The 14508-nt window shown below is 38.9% G+C and overlaps 1 long non-coding RNA gene across 1 annotated transcript; it reads right to left on the bottom strand.

The window, feature by feature from the left end:
* Positions 1–2363: 2363 nt before the first annotated feature.
* On the bottom strand, positions 2364–6394 carry LOC129058849 (uncharacterized). The gene is made up of 4 exons (XR_008524263.1): positions 6297–6394; positions 3459–3585; positions 3100–3153; positions 2364–2625 (listed from the first exon to the last, which is right to left on the bottom strand). It is a non-coding gene; the product is annotated as an uncharacterized LOC129058849 (long non-coding RNA).
* Between the last annotated feature and the right edge of the window lie 8114 nt (positions 6395–14508).

Raw genomic sequence — 14508 nt, 5'->3', positions numbered from 1 at the left:
AATTACCAAGATTAAAAGAGCAAATGCCCTTCTTAAATTTTCAGAGGAAGTTTGTAAAAATCACTTAATTTAAAATAAAGCATACCTTTGATGTGAAAACATGCAAGCCCGGAAGCAAAGAAAGGTAATATAATTAATTTTTAGATCAAATTTTGAATGAAGGGAAATATTTTACATTTGTTTGTCAAACTTGCAAACATTAACAAGCAATTAATGACTCCTAAATTCAACAAAGTTATTAGCAAACTAATAAAGGCAATCATAGCCAAGATCCAGTTAGTCAACTCAAAGATGGAAAAGACTGAATTAGCTAAATGAAGTCAGATGATGAATTAAAAAAAAAATTAAAATTAAAAAACCCACCACTTTCATTAATGGAGAAATTAAGAAAACCGCTGCCAACTCCTGTGACTTTCTGTCACCTCAGGCCATCTCTGCTCTCCTTCTTGTCTGTTGATTGTCTTACTTCGATTACAAGGCACTGAGGCAGGACACATCTCATGGCTTCATTCCATGTTGAGCATTTCCTTGGCATTAAATGGAGTATATTCTGTGGTTCATTAGTTCATTCATCCAGCAAATGACTACTAAACGCATATTGAGAGCAAAGCATTGATTTGAGTTTGGTAGTTGTACAAAGATAAAAAGATATGAACCCTGCCCTTGGAGGAATTAACAGTCCAGTGTATAAAAATAATTACAATATAATATGCATACATACCTAGTAATAATTACAATGCTGAGGACCTTTGAAAAAGGTGTTACAGGAGGTGAGAGATGAAGGGAAGGAGGCTGAAGGCTTCTGTGGAGAAGGTCGGGCTACAGCTGAGAGTTAGGGGCTGAGAAAAACAGGTTATCTGTGAGAATTAGGGGTGCTGTGGACTCCTTGAAGCCTACCGGGTCATATAGAATGCCAGTGCAATTTGCTAAACAATCACTGCTCTCACTGAAGAAGTTTCAGGCAGGTGAGAGTTAGCTACTCCTCCACTCTTACCACCACAATGAAAGCAAGGTTCAGAAGAAAAAAAATCTGCCAAATATAAGATATTTATTAAAGAAACAGTGAGTCATTAACAAGGAAGCACAAAACAGTTCCTGCTGCTGGTTAGGTGAACTGGCAGTTCTCTCTCCTTTTGTTTGCTTTGTGTGCTCAGATCACCCCTGTGCTATCCCGTAGACAGAATCACATTCCAGAGGCAGGATTCTGTCAACCTTGGAGCTGGCATCAGGCAACTATAAATCCTTCTAATCCAAAGGCTGGACATGGAACTATTTAGGGACTCAGCTTCAAGTACCATCCCTAAGAGTGCAAATCTCCTAATTCTTAGACTCTGTGCATACAAGAGTAAAAAAAGTCTCTGCAATATTTTAACCAATCCACATTTTAATATCTTTAATTTCAACCATGAAAGCCCACTGTAAAAATCTGTCTTGCTATACAAGAAGCCATCATTACATCAATGAAAAAACATGTCAGACATTCACTATGTTGATTCGAACAACCTTGAATGTTGATCAAGATCTAGCTAACACAAAATAACGCAGGAACAGAAAACCAAATACTGTACATTCTCACTTATTAGTGGGAGCTAAATGATAACACGTGGACACATAGAAAGGAACAACACACACTGGGGCCTATCGGAGGGTGGAGGATCGGAGGAGAAAGAGGATCAGAAAAAAAAACGAATGGGTACTAGGCTTAATACCTGGGTGATGAAATAATCTGTGCAACAAACCCCCATGACACAAGTTTACCTATGTAACAAACCTGCACATGTACCCCTGAACTTAAAATAAAAGTTAAAAAAAAAAATCTAGCTGACAGAAGCACTTGCAGACTCTCTAGAGCTGCTCTGTCCTCTACAGTAGCCACCAGCTATATGTGGCTATTGAGTGCTTCAGCTATTGAGTGTGGCTATTGAATTGTTCTCAATTCAACAAGTCAAACTGAGATGTTCTGTAAATGTAAGATATACACCAGAAATTTCAAGACTTAGTACAAAGCAACAAAAAATGTAAAATATCTCATTAATCATTTTATATTGGTTACATGTTGAAATAATATTTTGTATATATTGGATTAAATAAAATGTATATAAGAATAAATTTCACCTGTTTTATTTTACCTTTCATAATGTGGCTGCTAGCAAATTTAATATAAAATATGTGGCTTATATTTTATTTCTATTCGGCAGAGCTGTTCTAGGCTCTAGATCATGGAATTTCAAATTAGAGTGCTTGCCAGTATTTTCTTGACCTTGCATTCCCGGTGAAAATGCCATTAGCCTTAGGTATGGTTGCATGTAGATTAACCTAAGTAGCATGCCCATAACATCAAACTGTATATGTCAATGTGTTTTAAAGTAAATTCATTTATTTACTTATTAATTGCCTAATAAGACAGATAAAATCTGTACAGTCATGGGGATTTATGTTCTCTCTGGGGTAGATGGAAAGAAAGAACTGAATAACAAAAAGTCATAAAATCATCAGCGTGGTGCAGGGAGTAAAATGGTGTGATGTGTTAAAGACTGGCTGGACAGCTTCTTCAAGTTGAAGAGTCAGAGACGGCCTCTCTGAGGGGATGACATTTAAAATGACATCTGAATGACATGAAGGAGTCTGAAAGACATGAAGGAGTCAGACATGCAATGATGAGGTTTGTTGGCAGTGGGTGGGGAGGAGTTGTTCTAGGCTGGGGAAACAACTAATACACAAGCTCAAATGTGGGAATGAGCTTGGCTTGGCAAGAAAGAGAATGCATAAAGATGTTAAAACCATGACATTCAATGAAATCTACTAGAGAGGGAAGATGAATATAGGAGCCTTCTAGGGCTTCTCCTTCATAAATGAAGGAGAAGGCACCCAGTTTCAAGCCCTAGAGGGCCCCCATATTTAGAGGTTGAGTGGAGAAGAAGAGATCCACAAAAGGGAAGAGGAATCAGGGAATCCACTGTGGGCTGTCGCAGAAGCCAGGAGCTGACACTGTTTCAAGAGGAACAAGTAGTTCTGTTGAAAGTGTATTGCTGAAGGGCTGGGCGCAGTGACTCACGCCTGTAATCCCAGCACTTTGGGAGGCCAAGGTGGGTGGATCACCTGAGGTTGGGAGTTGGAGACCAGACTGACCAATATGGTGAAACCCCATCTTTACTGAAAAAAAAAAAAAAAGAAATACAGAAATTAGTCCAGCTATGGTGGCACATGCCTGTAATCACAGCTACTCAGGAGGCTGAGGCTGGAGTATCACTTGAACCCAGGAGGCAGAGGTTGCAGTGAGGTGATATTGCGCTACTGCACTGCACTCCAGCCTGGGTGACAGAGGGAGACCCTGTCTCAAAAAAAAAAAAAAAAAAAAAAAAGTGTGTTTCTGAAGGGTTGTGTGAGTTGGGTAAGACTAGTAATTACTGACTTCAACTGATTGGGAGCCACTGGACATGTAGCACAAGCCATCTCACCTGGGCACTGGGAATGGAATTCCATTAGGAATCGGTTGAGAAGAGAACACAAGGCAGTAAGTGGAGACAAAAGCTCTAGTCAGCCCGTTCAAGCAGTTTTTCTGTGATGGCAGGGACCATGTTGAGCCTGAGGAGCAACAGGGATGGATAAATGTAGGTAATATTGAGTGTGTTATTGCTGGTAGAGGTAAGGGTGAGAGTAGATGGACAACATCACAAGGAAACTTTGACCTTGTGACCTCACCTGAAAGGTATTGAGCAGAGGAGCACGGTAATCAGATACAAGAAGAAACAGGAAGATGAGAAAGAACAGTAGGGGGCTTTGATTAAGAGGCAGGGGTCAGGCCAGGTGTGGTAGCTCACGCCTATAATCCCAGCACTTTGGTAGGCCAATGCGGAAGGATCCATTGTGCCCAAAAGTTAAAGACCAGCCTGGGCAACATATTGAGAACCTGACTTTACTTAAAAAAACAATAAAAGAGGCAGGGGTTGTCCTTATACATTCCCTCCATCATGGGTTCTACAGACCTCATGGAAAGTTTTCGAAGAAGATAATTCAGGAGACAGAACAGTGCAGACATCCTTAGTAGAAGCAAGCCAACTTAACAAAAATGAATTCACTCAAAGTCAATTAACCAAAATTCACTTTGCCAAATTATCAACTCACTTAAGTCATCAAACTTTTCATTAGCCAAAAGTTGTTTTGGTGGAATTCACAGAAAGCTAATTTGCTGAAAGCTGAATTGCTAAAAACCAAATCACTGAATGGCCAGATCCCCCAATTATCCATTCATTGGCAACTCTGTATCATAAAGTTTATAGTTAAAATGGTAAAGGGACAAAGGATATGGACAGGGAATTCACAGACAGGAAAGCCCTGATAGCCAAAAAGCATATAAAGAGATGTTCAAACTCACAAGTAATGAAAGCAATGCAATTGAAAAAACACTGAAATTTGATTTTAAATACATCAGGATGGCAAATACTATACCAAAAGATAATACTAAATATTGGCAAGTAACACTAGTCGCAATCCCTGGGCAACAGACTCTCAGCATAAGCTTAGCATGCAAAGCATTTATTAGAAAGCACCAGTGGGAGAAACATCCAAGGAAGGGTGTGGGAGGAAATAGTACAGGAGCTTCAGTGCTGTCCCAAAGAAAGCCCAGCCATCCTAACAGGCATGAGGTGATATCTCTTCGTGGCTTTGATTTGCAGTTCCTGATGATTAGTGACGTTGAGCACCTGTTCAAATATAACTATTAGCCATTTGTATGTCTTCTTTGGAGAAATGTCTGTTCAGATCCTTTGCCCATTTTTTTGTTTTTCTTTTGTTTGTTTGTTTCTTGCTATTGAGTTGAGCCCCTTGTCTATTTTGGATATTAACCCCTTACTAGATGTATGGTTTGCAAATATTGTCTCTTCACTCCTGAAAGAATGACTATTATCAAAAACATAACAAGTGTTGGCAAGAATGTGGAAAAAAATCCTTGTACACTGTTGGTGGGAATGTAAATTGGTACAAGCATTATGGAAAACAGTATGGAAGTTCTTCAAAAAATTAAAAATAGAACTACCATATGTTCCAGCAATCTCACTTCTGGGTATATATCCAAAGGAATTGAAATCAGCATGTCCAAGAGATATCTGCATACCCATGTTCACTGCATTATTCACAATAGCCAAGATACAGAAACAACCTAAGTGACTGTCGACAGATGAATGGATAAGAATATACAATGGAATGTTATTAAGCCTTTTAAAAAAAAAAAGGAAATCCTGGCATTTACAACAAATGGATGAACCTGGAGGACTTTATGCTAAGTGAGATAAGCCAGACACAGAAAGACAAATACTGCAGGGTCTCACTTACATGTGGAATCTTAGAAAGTCAACTCCTAGGAGCAGAGAGTAGAAAGGTGGTTTCTACTCTCAGCCCCAGGGGCTGAGGGGCAGGAGAAATGAGAAGTTGATTAAAAGGTACAAAGCTTTAGTTACGCATAATGAGTAAGTTGTAGAAACCTAATGTACAGCATGGTGACTATAGTTAATAGTAGTGTATACTTGAAATTTGTTGAGAGTAGCTCTTAAGTGCTCTCACCACACACACACACACACACACAAAAGGTAACTATGTAAGGTGATGGATATGTTTATTATCTTGATTGTAATTATTTCACAATGTACACATTTATCAAAACAAAATGTATACACCATAAATTTATTTAATTTTTAATTGTCAGTCATACCTCAATAAAGCTGGGGAAAAAAAGAAAAAGAAAGCTCCATCAAGGCTCACCAGGACTGAAGCTGGGTGGCCCTTCAAAGTTGACCCATGATGAGATGAACTGGTTATTTATACCCTTTCAATTAGATGGTCAGCTACTGACTAGTACGGGCAGTGCATGATGGAAGGCATGACTCTGGGTGAGGTCATTTTCTCCAGCTGAGAACACTCCCAAAAGGGCTGCCACTGATGACTATTCCAGCACTGGGGGACCAAGTTCATTTTTGAAGGTGGATCTAAGGGTCATGCAAGTGTAGGGCTGGATGCTGTCTTTATTTTAAAATTTTGTTTTCTGGCTGTATTTAGGTGTAATTGCTATACAAAAACACTGCACATAGTTAATGTGTACAATTTGATGAGTTTGGACATATGTATAAACTTGTGTTACCATCATCATAATCAAAGTAATGAACACATCCATCATCTCCAACAGTTTCCTGTGTCCCTTTGTTATTTTTTCTCTTCATTTAAAATTTTGATTTTATTGTTCATATCAAAATGTTTTTGCATGAATTTTAATTTTAAAAATATTGCACTAAAATATTATTTACCTTGATCACTAAGTCTTTTGGCTCTCCCTTAAATTTTGTCTCACTCCTCTCATGCTAATCGCAGCCCTGCTCCTGGTAGGTATGTGAGCTAGCTAGACATTCAGGAAAGCAAGCCAGCAGTATTTAGTGACATTGCATGTGAATATGCCCTATGATGTAACAATCCACCTCCTGGGTGTATAGAGAAACCATCTCATCTGTCTGTAAGGGGATGTGGATGTGCATCTAAAAATTGTTATGGGACTGGGGGCGGTGGCTCATGCCTGTAATCTCAGCATTTTGGGAGGCCGAGGTGGGTGGATCACCTGAGGTCAAGAGTTTGAGACCAGCCTGACCAACATGGTGAAACCCTGTCTCTACTAAAAATACAAAATTAGTCTGGCATGGTGGTCCACACCTGTAATCCCAGCTACTTGGGAGGCTGAGGTGGGAGAATCACTTGAACCTGGGAGGCAGAGGTTGCAGTGAGCCGAGATTGCACCATTGCACTGCAGCTTGGGCAACAAGAGCAAAACTCTGTCTCAAAAAAAATAATGGCAGGGTGCAGTGGCTCACACCTGAATCTCAACACTTTGGGAGGCCAAGGCAGGTGGATCACGAGCACAGGAGTTCAAGCCAGCCTGGCTAAGATGGTGAAACCCTGTCTCTACTAAGTAAACTACAACCACCTCTAGAATGTCAAATGGTCTCTTTTCAACTGGAATGACAAAAGCTGAAAGAAATGTGCGACCATGAGGACACTGTAACCTATAAATGGTGTGCTGAGACTGGAAACCCAAAATATGGTAACTGAGAGTGGCACTAAGGCCCTAAGTTTTGGTCACACTCTCACCTAGTGAGAACCTGGCCAAAAAGGGTGGCAGGTGCCTGTAATCCCAGCTACTAGGGAGGCTGAGGCGGGAGAATTGCTTGAGCCCGGGAGGCAGAGGTTGCAGTGAGCCGAGATCACAGCACTGCACTCCAGCCTGGGTGACAAAGTGAGACTCCGTCTCAAAAATAATAATAATAATAATAATAATAAATAAATAAATAATAAAAATTGTTATGGTAGAAGAGAGAAGGAGAGCTGGAGACAACTTAGGAAGCCATCTCTAGGAGATGAATAGTAAAATGGGCTGGATGCATTCTATGGAATACTAAGCAGTAGTCCAGGGTGATAAAAGAAAAGCTTCAGCCAAATTTAAAAGAGTTTAATTGAGCAATGAACAATTCATGAATTGGGCAGCCCCCAGAACCACAGCAGATTCACCAAGACTCCAGGGATGCCTTGTGGTCACAACAAATTTATAGACAGAAAGGGGAAAGTGATGTACAGGAATTGGAAGTGAAGTACAGAAACAGTGAGACTGGTTACAGCTTGGTGTTTGCCTTATTTGAATGCAGTTTGAATGTTCAGCAGTCTATGAGTGGTTGAAGTATGACCACGGGGATTGGCCAACACTCAATCATTGTTACAGGTGCATACTATTAAGTTAGGTTTTCAATTTTGACTTCCTATTAAGCTAGGTCACAGTTCATCCACAAGGACTCAAATATAGAAGCAAAGAGTCCTTCTTAGGCCATATTTAGTTTGCCTTAACAAGTTCCCTCTTTTGGTCATTTTCTCAATTTTAAGAGATTGACCAAAATCTTAGTTATTGATGTTACTATCACTATCATAAATGTACTTATATGGTTTTGAAACCCACTGGGAAACATTAGAACAGTGGGTTTTGCAAGGAAGGAATAAGGACCAAAAAGAGGGTGCTTCCTTATGCTGGAACATCCTGTTTACAGGAGAAAAACAAAACCTGGTCTGTTCTAGGATCTATGTGCTTTCTCAAAGCCTTAATTTGATTATGTCACATTTAGCACAAGTGACTCCATTTTATCCTGGTTTGGTTTGTTGGGGCCTAGTGCATGAACTCAAGTCCAAAATAATGGCCTCCCATAATTTTGTTTTTTAAAAATTCCCCCTTTTTGGCCAGGTTCTCACTAGGTGAGAGTGTGACCAAAACTTAGGGCCTTAGCGCTACTCTCTGTTACCATATTTTGGGTTTCCTGTCTCAGTACATCATTTATAGGTTACAGTGTCCTCATGGTCGCACATTTCTTTCAGCTTTTGTCATTCCAGTTGAAAAGAGACCATTTGACATTCTAGAGATGGTTGCATGTGAACAGTGAAAATCTTTGAAAGAATACACAGCACCAGAGAGACTATCATTATGACTATTGGGAGGATAATACCAACAGTTTGGAGTATGCTCCTTACCCAGGGTCCCCATAAACCAAACCACGTCAAATAAAATAGATTAAAGAATGAGCTAGATGAAGAGTCTACTCGCTTGACCAAGTGGTCTTTTCATTAATCCCCTACAACTGAATTTTTGTAATCTACATTTGATGTATTTCTCCATAGGCCAGAAGTGTCAGTAGCTGCACAGGTACTTTTCTGCTTAGCCAATTCTATTATTTAGCATAACTTTCACAAGAGAATCTAAAGTCTGTTGTGTAAGGATAGCCTTTAAAGTAGAATTTGCTGTAGAGTCTATTGTGAGGGTGACATTTCTAATTATTGCCTATTTTATTCTAAACCATGGAAAAAGGACCTAACAAATGATACCCTTCTACAAGAGTGAAGGCCTCCTGGCAATGTTCTCTTTAATTCATGAGGAGTTTTGACTAATTATGAGGCAACATATATACCATCAAAGTTTCTCACCTACACTGGGCCTTCATCTTTTACCTATTAAAGCATATGGTTATTCATGGCTGCAAAATCCTTCACAAATAAATTATACCCTATAAGTGCACACAATAGACCCCTTTTTCATTTCTATTGTTCATAGAGGCATAACAAGGAAAAATATTCAAAGATAAGAGTCTGTGATAGTAGAAGTCTTGATCAGTGATCTTGGGAAAAGCTGTTCACATAAAAGATGCCATCTTCTTCTGGGGAGAAACTTTCCTGGTTACTTTTACCTTCAGGGTTGAAATGGGTGTACAGTTCCAGGAGTGTGGAGGGGCCCTTGTCAGTTGTGAGATTACAAACCCAAGGTTCAAGGCTCCGAAGTTTTGCTGTAGTGTGGAAGGCAAGGACAATCTTTCTCTCATGTTCTCAGAAGATCCAATCTTTGGGCTCTATATTGTGAAGGGATTATCCTCAGTGAACCATAAAAAGCTCTCTTTACCTGGTGAAATACACTGTAGCATAATAATTTACTGCTATAACATCAGCCTTCTTGCATGGGAAAGCTTTTATACCCCCAGAAAACGTGCATTGAAAATGACAATTGAATAAAATCCCTTTATAAATGTTTAAATGGACCATCAAGTAGCCAAATGTACCTGAACCTTTGATTGTCTTCCCAGGAATATGTAACCAAACATTAGTTTTAAACTATTTCTGCAATTTATAAGTCACCACATCAATGTATTCAATTTGGATTATTTTATCTTTTTCATGATGAGTCATGGAATGCAGAACCTTTAATAACAAAAGCTTTAAGCACTCAAGAAGGACAAGGCGGCTGTCTTGGTTCTTCATGAGTCCATGCTTAACATTGGACTTATGTCCCCTTGAATATCAGTTGTTTCTCCAATTTAGGTACACAGCACTGATAACTAATAAGTTATCAGAGGTAATTTGACTTAGACCATGGAGTTCATTCAAATTGTATATTTAAACAATGTTAGTATTGGCTGATTTAGCATGATAATCTAGAGCTTGATATTGAAAGGTCTGTTAAATAGCAAAGGTTTAAAATTTTGGATATTACAAAATAGAATTTTAGGTTACCATAAGTCGTTCATTTAGCCAAAATGATAACTCAAAAACTTTTAAAAGGAAAAAATACTACTCTGATGGAGAAGAGACACAGCTTTCTAAATAAGACCCAGTGGAGATAGCATGAAGCCAACTGACTCTGTCTCCTGTCTTTCCCTTCCCTGCTTTTTCTTTTGTAGTTTACTTAAAAGGTAAACAAAAACCTTTCATTATCTTTTAATATTACATAAAAATTACTTTTAAAAGAGAAAATCAAATTTTATGTTTCCATTGGTGTATTTTTAATGATAAAGCTAGTTTTTTAATAACATTTTATAAGTCTATTAAGTTTAATTAGTTTGACCATAAGGTAACATTTTTATAAACATTTTATAACTCTTTATGCTTTTTTTTTCAGAGCAGAACAATGTTCTAAGAAAACTCTGTTGTGCTTTTATTCCAATGTTCAATTTATGGAAAAAACTGAAAAATGCCATTTTAACTTTAGCCAATATGTCCACACATAGAATTTTTTACAATTAATTTTTTATAAACCTTCCACAACTTGTTCAAACATTTAGCTTTATTTAATTTAAAACAATCCTTTAACCCTCTAACCTAGGCAAAAATTTATATTCCCATACCTTCTTATAATCTCTTACAAAAATATATTTTATTCTCCTTACACACCTTGTATGTAAACTTACTTTTCAGTAGTCTCAATTGCATATTACAATGTTAACTCTTAGAGACTTTTACTTTTGGTGAAAACCTTGGTAAGTAAGGGATTTTACTTATGTACTAGGTGGGGAGCCTAGGACCCAGACAGAAATGCACATAAGGTCTGACTCTTTCCATCATCTGATTCCACGTGTCCCAGGCCTTACCTAGCTGTAAAATAGGCAAGATGCACAGTTAAGAGTCATAGTGGCATGTTATAAATCATTTAGGAGGCCTATTCACCTTTATTTATTTATTTATTTATTTATTATTATTATTATTATTTTTTTTTTGCGATAAAGTCTTGCTCCTTTGCCCAGGCTGGAGTGCAGTGGCGCCATCTCAGCTCACTGCAACCTCCACCTCCTGGGTTCAAGTGATTCTCCTGCCTCAGCCTCCTGAGTATCTGGGATTACAGGTGTGCACCTCCATGCCTGGCTAGTTTTTATATTTTTAGTAGAGACGGGTTTCACCATGTTGGTCAGGCTGGTTTCAAACTCCTAACCTCGTGATCCACCTACCTCAGCCTCCCAAAGTGTTGGGATTACAGGAGTGAGCCACCGCCCCCAGCCCTAATCACCTTTAAATTGTACATTTCTGGCATAAATTTATTTTCATAAATTCTTTCATAACTTACACAGATTATGTAAGACATGTTTAGACTTTCTGAGTGACTTGCCCTAAACATCCTTCTTTTTAAACAGCCAGTCATTTTACTTTAGGATAAGAATTTACCTTACAACATCTTTTCTTATATAAAATCTATTTTCTTTAAAGCCTTCTTTGCATAGCTAAGGGGCATGGCTAATTCCATATATCCCCAGGCCTTATTTAGAATGTAATGTCTCCAAAATAAATTGAACAGTTTTCAAAAGTCAAAGCAGTTTATGACCTTAAAGCATTTAGCAAATCTAATATCTGACCTGCATAATTTAGACAAAAATGTCTTTATTTTATCAATAATCTTTAAAGCTGTTTTTATTTTGCTTTCTAAATATTTGATTTGAGTTTATTTTTGTTTAAACCAATTAATCAGAGCTCTTTTATATAAACATTACACACAACACATATATAATTATACAGACAGACAGAAGAAGTTTACCACAGTAGTTGTAAGATTTTTTATTTTGCCAGTTTTTATGTTTCTTAACTGGTTATTAGCTTTTGGGTGGAGCCCTTGGAAGAACAGAGCCAGAAAGGGATTTCTGGTGCCTTCTGTTTTTCCCAAGAAGTCCAGGAAGTTAGGGCTTCAATATCCACTTTTAATTAAGCTGACTTTTAACCATAGCACTCTTTAATAAAGTCCTTTTAAAATTTTTTATTACTCAATTTTACCCAGGCCAAATGGCTGGTATTTCTGGCTTTGAACTCTACCAAAGGTAACCTCCCAGGTGCTCAGAGAAAGGAAAATTAGATAGTACGTGGAGAAGAGACTAGACAAGGTCATACAAATATTAAACTAAACACAGCTTACTTCATAGGCAGGGAATTGAACCCAAACCACCAGTATGAAAGAGCAAAGCCTTAGCTACTGAGCTACAACATGGGGCAATCTTTATTGGCTCTCCCAGGAGGAATCTAGAGTAGTTAATTTTGAGCTTGCAAAGGCTTTTAGCTACTCAAGATAATTTTTAGAGCTAACTATGACATAAGCCCTAAAATTCCTGTTCCCTGGAAGGCAGAGACCAAGAGAAAGTACCGCCACGTGGTTACAAGGTCAAGCTCCCAAGGACGTAAAACAAAATGGAGATAAACAGTAATTTTTACCATTCATTCAACCATTTGCACAGAGAAAGAGAGAAGCCCGAAATCTAACTGATAAGAAGTTCTTACCTTTTTGCCAGGATGCCAGGCTTCTGGGTACACTTTCCCTGAGCGCCCCTAGTGACTCAGCTTGCCACACCATCGCGCTGGGGCAAAGCCACATCATAAAGGAAAATTATCTTTTTTTTGTCCTGGCCAGAGTAAAATATGTGTGACAAAAACTTAGACATTGGCCACTCTGATTGGCACCCAATGTCAAACCGGCAAGGCTCAAATTTGCTCCTGGTTGGGCCCCATCATTGTGTTAATCCAATCTCTGACCAGGAGTTTCAACCTGTGGTCTCTGGGCAAGGTGGTCGCCCTGAGTAATAGAAAACATAAGAAAGAGAAAGGAGAGAGAGAAAAGCATTGCCTGTGGCATGGTGGGGAAGGTGAAATGATCAGGGAGGCCACAGAAAGACCCACCTATTGCAGCGACACTGAAAAGTTCAGGCTGCTGCTTCTTGGTACCAGATGGATCTTTTCCAACAGTCCCATCATCTCTAAAGTTTCCCCTTTTAGGGAGGAAAAAGGTCCCCATGTCCTATGATCCTGTACATGCCTAATCCTGTCACCCACAGCCATCAGCAAAGAGTGCAAGGCAGATTATGCCAAAGAGAATAGCAATTGACATGCTGGAGTGCCAAACACTTTCTTAGCTAAAAGGGACTTTACCAAGAGCCCTCATTTTTTACATGTACTTCAATGCATGGTTGTTCTTTGGGAATGTTCCACTGTAAGGTATCTTTGCTAAGATTTTGCTGTTTCTGTAAGACTTCACTGCCTCCCAGGCCTAAAGTATAAGCCAGAAGGAACTCGGTTTTCCAGAAATTAAGGATCCCATTTTTACCTCAAATATTGGCTTTATGCTCAGGTTCCCTTGATTAACTTAGCCAATGATTTTTTCCCCTGCCTAAGCGTGCAAGAAAAATGAAACAAAGGGATGTAACATAAAAATCCCTGTGAATGTTCAAAAGCCAAATTTTATAACCCCTGTAATATTACTGCTTAACACCTGTTCCTTTCTCACCCAGTCAGATGTAAGAGGCCTCTAACTTGATCCAAGTCAGTTAATTTCTGGATCAAATCCATTCCTGGACCCAGTCCAGTTCCTGTTGTGACTCCAAACCCAGTTTGGATCAGAAATTTGTTCAAAGAAACTCAGAGAGCTCAAAACACAAATCCATGGAGCTCCAAAATCTGAGACAAGTCGGTCCTGCAGGTACCTTGCATGTTCACTCAGCCCTCCTAGTGGTCGCTAGAAGCTCCACTTCGGATACCGCTTCTGACACCATCTGATAAAAGAAAAACTTAAGCTGAATTAAATTTTTATTATTATTATTATTATTATTATTATTATACTGTAGGTTTTATGGTACATGTGCGCAATGTGCAGGTAAGTTACATATGTATACATGTGCCATGCTGGGGCGCTGCACCCACTAACTCGTCATCTAGCATTAGGTATATCTCCCAATGCTATCCCTCCCCCCTCCCCCGACACCACAACAGTCCTCGAAGTGTGATGTTCCCCTTCCTGTGTCCATGTGTTCTCATTGTTCAATTCCCACCTATGAGTGAGAATATTCGGTGTTTGGTTTTTTGTTCTTGCGATAGTTTACTGAGAATGATGATTTCCAATTTCATCCATGTCCTTACAAAGGACATGAACTCATCCTTTTTTATGGCCGCATAGTATTCCATGGTGTATATGTGCCACATTTTCTTAATCCAGTCTATCATTGTTGGACATTTGGGTTGGTTCCAAGTCTTTGCTATTGAGAATAATGCTGCAATAAACATACGTGTGCATGTGTCTTTATAGCAGCATGATTTATAGTCCTTTGGGTATATACCCAGTAATGGGATGGCTGGGTCGAATGGAATTTCTAGTTCTAGATCCCTGAGGAATCGCCACACTGACTTCCACAAGGGTTGAACTAG

This window comes from Pongo abelii, chromosome 3 (genome assembly GCF_028885655.2).
Source record: "Pongo abelii isolate AG06213 chromosome 3, NHGRI_mPonAbe1-v2.0_pri, whole genome shotgun sequence".
Taxonomy (NCBI): domain Eukaryota; kingdom Metazoa; phylum Chordata; class Mammalia; order Primates; family Hominidae; genus Pongo; species Pongo abelii.
Note: the sequence above shows the minus strand (reverse complement) of the source record. Positions and strands in the feature narration are given on the sequence as shown.